Source organism: Zingiber officinale, chromosome 10A (genome assembly GCF_018446385.1).
Source record: "Zingiber officinale cultivar Zhangliang chromosome 10A, Zo_v1.1, whole genome shotgun sequence".
In the NCBI taxonomy this organism is placed as follows: domain Eukaryota; kingdom Viridiplantae; phylum Streptophyta; class Magnoliopsida; order Zingiberales; family Zingiberaceae; genus Zingiber; species Zingiber officinale.
This window is the reverse complement of record NC_056004.1, coordinates 7152987-7162716: the sequence shown is the minus strand read 5'-3', so window position 1 is coordinate 7162716 and position 9730 is coordinate 7152987.

Genomic DNA, 9730 nt, shown 5'->3' with positions numbered 1-9730 from the left:
TCTGTAATTTTTCTTATAATTTTTATGAGTAAAAATTCCCGGCGGTCCCGTTTAGCGATTTTCGGGTGCAATCGCGGAATGAATCCCCTTGCGGGGTCAGGGGCAGCGCCCCTACCCACGATATAAACATCGCGAGTGTTCCTAAGCGATCCTACAGCGCCTTAGTCCGCTGTCCCAAAATGATTTGAGGTGAAACCTTGTCGTTTTGGAAAAATCTTCTCAGTAGTTGAAACCTACAAGTGTCTAAACACATGTGCTTCGCTTCTACGAGAAAAATACCCATAAAAACTATAAAAATCATAAATACACAGAAAGTTACAGATCTATAATTTTCATAAAAATATAAATTAAAACTCATACTCGCTTCCCACGTGGCTCTGATACCACTGTTGGGATTTTCGGGCCGCAAAAACCGCTTTTTCGCGTTGCGGAAACCCCGATTCCCATGCCACCGGATCCGTGCGAAGTAAAATAAAATAAAATTTTACGTGTACGAGTTTCTTACATCTAGATCTACACTAGAACTACATGGTTGAGAGATTTTACCCTTGATACGATGCCCTTCGCAATCCCGCTCGTCCAAAGGTTCGCCGGATCTCGAGATCGTCAAGTGTACGATCCTCTATGCGTATCCACACGAACAAACTAGGTGGAGAGGACCAAACAAAGGTGTGCTAGTGATAACATGAATCTGTCACATCCGCTAATCAAATTGTACAAATGTATTTTCCACTGAACCCTTTAATTTCATAATAACGTTGTAGTAACGAGCCCAGGATCGATCCGAGGAACCAACGGTAGAATGTAATTTAGGATTGTCTTTTATTCCTATTTTTTTGGGGTTTTCGATATAAAAATGGAGTTGGGGGTTTAAGCTTTAAATATAAATCTAACAGAGGAAGAACACAGCAATTAAGAAATTAATCTAAAGCAAGAGTGAAACATAACTATGTGCCAACGAACAAATCATTACGCATTGTCACACTACGTTGTGATAAATCCATCAACATACACTTAAACTAAATATGAAATAACGAGACACAATTGAATTCTAACCGAAAGCAGAATTTAAACCCTAATTTAAAATTTAACAACTAACTAAGCATCAAACAAGAATTAAACTGAATGTATCAATGAAATTACAACTACCAAACATGAATTAAACTTCAACAAAACAAAGAAATGCTAAATTGCAATGATAAGAACTTAACAAACATAAAAGGAATCTGTTCTAAGCTATAAAAAATAGTAACAAAGCTAAATAAACCCTAACCGATCCATTCTCACAATCAATTCCACAAGTTTCAAACTCTTGCTGTCACACAATAGTGCCAAAGTCGAGACCACCCAACTTTGGACCTCAATGGAACATCTCAATGGCGTATCAGCTCAAGGAGTGCTCAACTACACCGACGGACCACCCCCGGCGAGCTAAGAACAACCCTAAACCCACTCAAGTGCCGAAAATCTGGAAATCTGCCACCCTTGACCTCTGAATCTGGAATGGGAGCTATGGAATGCGAATTGTGGTCGGATGAAGCTCAGGAACGCCGGAGGACCACCGCCGAGCGTTGCTGATGGGAATCGGAGCTCAGATTTGGAAGAACACCTCCAAATCTGAGGTGAACAGAGGCATCGAAGAAATGGAGATTGCGCCGGAGGGAACACCCAAATCGGTTCCAGAGAATCGGGATGAAGCTGCTGGGACGTCCTTCACCGAGGTTGAAGCTCGGGAGAATGATCGGAGAAAAGAAAGGGGCCGGAATCCGGAAGATTGGCACGAGGACGAGGCTGCTGCGCGCTGTGGAGTCGACGAAGAGGAATGCTACTGTAGCTTCTCAGATTTAAATCAGATCTGGATCTGAACGGACGACTGAGATGATTCCGGGCTAAATCAACGGTGAAAATTCATCCAACATCCGATCCGAAGGTGCTGATGTTGATCTAACGTCTGGATCTACCCTCCCGTAGGTCGGATCGTCCAGATCATCACTGGATGGTCCAGATCTGCCCAGTCTTCAATGAACGGTCCAGATTTGATTCGGCTTGATCAATGGCTAGATGAACTCAGATCTAGATCAAAACTTCTGGATCTTCATCAATGGCTCAGATATGCTCTCCATTAGGTTGGATCGGCCATATCTTCAACGGATGATCCAGATCTCTCCTATTCTTGATGAATGGCCCAAATCGATCCAAAGCTTGATCTTGTCGTTTAAACTCCGATTCGAGCCCAATTTCGGTCCAAATAAATCCAAATCCAAGATCCTTTGATGCCTACAAAATAAGAATCAAATATTAGCATCAAATAGCACAAAAATAAGATAATTTGTAATTAAGTCCAAAAATACACACTATGCACAAAATGTGATGTAACCATGATTTAAACTATGAAATCAACATCAAACCATGCATATATGAATCAAAATAATGCAGTAAAATCATGGTTATCAAATCTCCCACACTTAGCCTTGAACGTCCCGTGCAAGTAAAGAAAGCTAAAAATCATCTCCACAAAAAATTCCCTAGCAATATCTAAAAGATAGTAAAAGGAATTTAAGTAAGATCATCTAAAGATCATAAACAATCATGAATACAATCCACACACTAATCAGTAGGTATGGTAGTTTCAATCCAATTGAAAAATTAAGCAAGTTGCAATCTCACAAGGGATTTACCTATTCTAGCTCTCACACTCAAAAATATGTATAAGTGGAGCTCACTCAATGCAACTCACAATATTTCACTACCATAAGCTTGCTTATTTTCTACTTCTCCACCACTATAAGACTTAGCATACATGAATCAAAAGGAATTTATCATGAATTTGTGAAATGGAAGCAAAAAGAACAATGAAAGTGGATGAAATAGGCAAAAGAAAAGTATTTAATGAAGAAAATGAGAAGATAAGAGTATTGGAGGAATATACTTGATGAGTTGACCATTTTGATGTGAAAAGAGATGAATATCATTCGTCATTACCAATTTAAAGCATCAAGCTAACCTCTCCTCCAATTTGATGGCAAACAAAGAATCTTGATACTTTATCTTCCACTTGATACTCTATTGATGTGCCAAAATTTTCAAAAAATTTTTTCTCACTATTTTTCATTGTTCCACTTAAATTCCAGCATTCGAAAAGAATAACTCCCTCCCCCACACTTAAAATATTGTCCGTCTCGGTCAATGACACACATGCCATCTACTTGAAACACACACAGGCACACTTCTTGTTTTCATTCTGCATTCTACAGAATATGTTCTATTTCTCCCTCTGTTTCTGTGGTGAATTGCAGGTACAAATTTCTCATAATGCAGCAGCTCTTTAATATGTTATCCAACACATATTTTCATTGAATTTAAATAGATAGGATCATCAACAACAGGGTTTGCTGGTTAGAAACAGAATAAATTTTACATGAGTTCCATATCTGCAGAAATAGAATCAAATGTTGCAGAAAATTTGAGTTTAGATTCTGGAATCTGGAAATCAGCAACAACCTGAAAGCAATCTAACTGAATTCTCCAGGATTCAATGAATTTTGACTCAATGAAATTTCAACAATCAAATTACATCATGAAATTTCAACAACCAAATTGATACATGAAATTCAGAACTGAATTTCTGCAGTAAAACATTGCTAGTCAATCAAATGCAACAATAGTCAACAAAATCAGAACCAAAGTATCAAAATCCTATTAAGAATATCAACTTAGGTTGTCAGCTTGTGTATCACAGTTGGGTCTGTAGATCTCTGAATTTCTGAATCCAGAATGCAGTTCCATCTCGGTTACTGAATTTCAGTTCAGAATTCACAACTCCAGGTGACATCAATTCAAATCATGGAAGGTTAAGCATAGAGTAAATGACATCTTATAACATTTCCACTTGAAATCCCATTAATCAGAAAAATGAAAAGCAACTTGGATCATAACATTCAATGTAATTATTTCCAGCAACAAAATCTAAAACCAGCTGCAATTCTGAAATCAGCAGCAGATTTCAGAACAGAATTTCAGAAACCATTTCTGAAATTGCAGCACACTATAGCATTCGAGTACAAAGAGGTTTCAAGAACTTAATAGCATAACATAATTCAATTCTGAATTTTGTTGCAGCTTCTGCTGTGCACCTCCTTGCATCCTACTCACTTCAAATTCTTCAGCTTCGTCCATCTCTGAAATCAAGTTTCATAGGTTATTGTCTCACAAAATTACAGATAATGTGCAAACTCCAGAAATCTGATTTCAGCAGGATGTTTCCCAGGTTTAATAACAGAATTTCAATTTCTTGTAGCCTCAAAATTTTGCACATGAAAGACTTGAAAAAGGTAGAGCATCAAATAACAATCAAAGATCGATAGCTTCACAAATCAAAGTCAGAATCCACTGCTGAATTCTGAAATTTGTAACTCAATTTCCAGCAAGTTGATACTATCTTAATTCTGTCTAGTTCTCCACAAATGAAGGCTTAACATCAATCTAATCCATATCAGAAATCATTGCTCAGACATCATTTGTCACTGCACAGCAGCTATCTTCATTTCTGCAGACACCAGAATCACATTTTGCAGAAATCACAGCCATTCTGCAGCTCTGTTCCCAATTCCAGCATCCCCTGATTTCATTGTCTAATTCATGCTAGGCTGATTTCTGAATTTGTTCTATGAGTTGCAAAAATTGTCTAGCAAATTCTTAGATGAACATCAAATTCAGGAATCAGCCTTGACCAGAAATAAAATTGCATTATGAATTCTGCATTTGATTCCTGATTTTCAATTGCATTACAAATCAAAGACTTGCTTAAACTCTTACTGATCAAGAAACATTGTAACAGCTTGATACAATTCAGAAATAAGAATTCCTTTCTGCATTCAATTTCAGCATTTCAAATTCTTTGTTCTGCACTTCTGTTTCCTACACTTTAATTACAGCATTTCAAAACCTGAATTTCTGCAACTTCCACAATTTCCAATCTGTCCCATTCCTTATTATAACATTAAAATCCTGATAACTTGTAGCTTCTGCACAGGGGAAACATGAATCTGTCTTTTAGTTTACTGATTTTGTTTCAATACATTCCAGCCAAGTTTTCCTAACTAGTAAACCCTTGAAGACAGTTCATTTAATAATGGATCAAGATGGCTTCAAATCCACTCATTTCAGACTAGAATATCAAGAGAACTTGGCTCAATTCAGCAGAATACCTCTAGCACAAAGCTGATCTGCATTTAAATTCTAGAATTTACAGAATCTGCCTAAACTCTAACCAAATAGATGTGCAGCTACACATTTTAGAAGATAGTTTCACTAAATTCACAGAAATCTTGCACTCAGAAACTGTAAACTCAGCTTCCCGATTCAGGTTTCAGAACTTGATTCCAGAAATTAAGAATCCAATGGAATGAATTCACAACTAAATACAAAGAAAATTCAGGCCTCAATAAAAATTTTGAAGTAGGACTGCAGTTTCAATTCTGAATCTGCCCTGTACTCTCAAGATTCTGATACAAGGTTGTTTTAGTAGAATTTTCAGCAAGTTAGCTTTGGAAGATAGCTCATTTGATATTGAATCAAGAGGGCTTTGAATTCCATTCATTTCATATCAGAAACATTAAGAAAAGTTTGGCACGAAACTGAACTTCCTTGAACACAGAACTCAATTTCAGAATTATGGTTTTCAGCTTCACTTCCTGCTGCATTTCTTGCTGTTTCCCTCTGTTGTAAATAGAACTCATCCCGTGGTTAGCTGGAAGATAAGATTATTTCATTTTGTTGTATTAAAACAACCCAACAGAACAGCCATTTAAAAGCAAACAGCAGCTTCCAGTAGAATTCATCTCCAGCAATTTGAGTGTTTCAGAAAATCATAAATCAATTCCATCCAATTGTAGAAGACATGGAAATAGATGAACTCCATTTGTTACTGTGAATGCCACAGCTCCTCTATTTTTCCTCATTATTTTGAGAGTTGGTCATAAAAAGTGATACACATTTGATACCACACTTAAAACTAAATTCCTGTGCTGCCTTACTGCATTTCTGAATCTAACTTCCAATTACAGCTTCCAACGTCAAATTCCCAGAATTCATATTACCTTCTGAACTGCTTCATAAGTGGCATGGTACTCATCAATTAAATTTTAAATCTTGATCCATAATGATAAGATGACCAACAGCTGCAATTCTCACTGTTTTTGCTTCTGTTTCTGAAATCTATTCTTACTGATTTTTGATCAAGCTGTAACATTTAATTTCTGTAAGACATTATCTCATTTAACTCTCAATAAATAAGAGCTTGAGTTCAATTCGTTTCTCACAATTACAGCAGAAAAATTTCAAGGCTGCCAAATTCAGCCTTCTAACTTAGCTCAAAAAGTTCAGAAAAGTGCAGCTAGCCAATTCCAACATTTCCAACAACTGCATTTGAAGAATTTGGTCCTCACTTATCAAATTTTGCAGCATTTCACAATCCATTTAATAGCACACTTGATTCAAAAGTCCCACACAAAATATATGAATCAGAAATCAAACACTTAACTATCCAAAATTAGCACAAATTCTGCATTCATTCTGCAGAATCTAGTAAATCTGGATTTCCAGTTATTGGAAGACCTAGAAAAATTAGAACATCATTTGTCAAAGAGATATAAGAATCTTGCTTAAGTCTCTTCATGTTTAGAGGACTGCACAGAAAATTGGTACTTTATAGATTGTAATTGGCACACAATAGATTAAGTTGATACTCCAAATTCAGATTTTTTTTTTCTTGCAGTTCTGCAGATTTTCTTCTGATTCACAATTCAGCTTCAAAACCTCACTGTTATATTTCTATTTCCAGTCTCAGATTCAGCAACAAAAGTTTAGAAATTGATTTCATTTCTGAATATCTTTGGTATGGTGTATGAATCTATTGTATGTGAGTTTTGAGATGAGGAACTTCCTTACAATTGTTGTTGATTTCCAGAATTCAGATTCAGTAAACATACTTCCAAAAATTTGATTTACAAGCATTGGTACAAAACAACTTAACTCATTGTCACAGTTCACACTTTTCAGCCTAACAATTATAACTCCTTGGATTTAAGTTTCAGAAACTCGAGTTGAGGTAATTCCAGCTTGTGTAATCAAGATTTCAGTTCATCAAAGACTTCCATTTAGCATAGAATGAGTAAGAAATTGAATTTCAGTTGCTACTGACCATAATCAGCACACATTGGCAGTGATACAAAATTTCCAGGCTTCTTGTTGCTACAGAATTCTCTGCTGCACACTTTAACAGGTTCCATAATTCAGTTCTTAGTTTTCTAATCTCCAGAAATGAAGCTATTAATTCCTGTTGATTCTAAAATTGCTACACATATTAGAAGATTAACTAAACAATCCAATAGTGAATCCCATTCCTGCATTCCTAACTGCTTTTCTATTTTTGATACAGATTCCAAAACTTAAGCCGAGGTTCAACAATTTCAACATTTCAAAATCCATTTCCAACTTCCTTATGCATTTCTGTTTAAAGCCTCAACTCTGTAGAGATTCTCAACTTCACCTTTTGTTCACTTTCAGCAAGTTGATCATAAAATTCAAAACTGCATGATAAATTCTGTACACAATTCAGATTTGCAATTTCTAGAAAATTTGAGTTCCTGCACAATTCAATTCTTAATATTTCAACTCCGAAATCAACTAATCAATTGAAGGCTTCCTCAAATCATTTACCACAAAGGAATATAACTCATTTTAGCCTTAGCAAATTAAGCAACAGAGCACAGTTCTGCATCTCACAGGTTTCTAAATTTCAGATTGTTTCAGCTTTAGTACATTAATTAAAAACTTACAGCAACTTCAGAATCCAGCAAGTTAATGCTATCAGCATTTTGTACGGCAGGTTTGCAAAGAATGAAAAGGAAACAAATAACAATTGTTGCTAGAAATTCAAGAGTTTCACTTAATTCCCAAGGAATTTAAGGCCTAATTTTTGATACAAAACTGATACAAACTTTTCAGCCCTCCCCCACACTTAACCTTTGTCCTCATCTCGGTCAAGCTAACTCATCAAGAAATTAATCCAAAACTCTCAAGGAAATAGAGCAAGCAAAGGTAATCAAAGGTTAAAATGCTAGAGGAGAATGTTTCAAGAAAATTATGGGGAAAGAAATAAGAAATAATGATGAAACAAGAATGACAAATTTCCTTAATTTCCTTGCACACATATGCTATTGTGACTTTGAAAAGAAGCAAAGCAAGTTCTAGAGTTCAATTGCTATGAGTACATGCCACACAAAAGAAATTAATGAAGTATAGGCTTAAGGTGGTCCTCTCTGGGTATTTTTATGCAATCAAGCTCAATTAGTCAAATTGGAATCCTCTACCAAATTAACCAATACCATGTAAGAAAAACATCCAATCATGTCAAATGACCTAAAATTGATGATCAAATTTAAGAAGCTTTTACCATCTTAAAAGCATTACTTAGAAAATTCCCATGAAGAATTTTATTCAAATGACATGCTATGTATACCAAACTAAATGCAAAGTATGTAAGTAAAATGCAAAATGCAAAGTATGAAACTAAAGAAACGTATAAAGAATTTATTAAAGAAAAAACTAAACACAAGCATGAATTAAAATGCAAAAGAAAGCTAAATTTTGAACCAACTCCCCTTTAATTCCCGGTGGTTGAAGAAGGTTTAGAAGTAGAATCCACCCCGGAAGTGGAGTAATCGTTGTTCCACTTAAATTCTTTTTATTACTCATTTTTCCCTTCAAAATTCTTTCCGGAGGTCTTAATCGGTTCAGTTTTAGCACCCACTCCGGAAGCTCATGTTCTCCTACAACATCAATAAAAATAAACACCTCCCACATGCAAGTGGGATAAAAAGAAAATAGGAGAATATTAGTGTGAGTAAAAGATATTTCAAGAAATGATTCACATCTAATAAAATCAATAATTGGTACCTCTATAAAATTCTCTGAAAAATTACACAAAATACTCACCTTGTCATCTTGAAAGGTACCTGGAGTGGTGATTGTTACCTCTTTTTCATCAAGAAAATGCTCAGACTCCAGTTCTGGCGAATGTTCAACTTCATGTAGTGATTCTTGGGTGCTTGGCTCCATAGCACAAGTCCCTACACTTACATCATCTTCTATTCTTGGTGATTCTTGAGGTAATGCTCCCAGTAAGCAATCCCCTACACATAAATTATCTTCAACAACAATACCTGCATCATTAATATCATCTAGAGCAACATCATTAGTAGTAGAATCAAAAATAGGTTCAACTACATCATCACAACAATAAAAAGTAGATAAAGAATCTAGTGAAGAAGTAGATGCAGTGTCAGGCCTGACAAGATCTCCACAATCCATCTCCTCACCGGCTCTTTGTTTTTGTAACTGATTAATAAATGATGCAATATGATCTAACTGACTCTGAATATTATGTATCCTTGCAAATTGCTGCTCTTGATTCTCTAACATTTGTTGCATAACTTCATTACATTTCCACATTGATTCTTCAATTTGTTCTTGTACATACTCATACCTATTCCGTTGCTCCATAGGTAGGTAGGACAGAGTCTGAGGCTGATAGTAGTTATTCTCCATCCAATCTCCAAAATACGGATAATATGGATCCATGGTCACATGAATTTCCTGTTCTTACACTGAAACACTAGCAAATAAAATCAGAAGACTCAGGAACAAATAAAATCAACACATGAATATA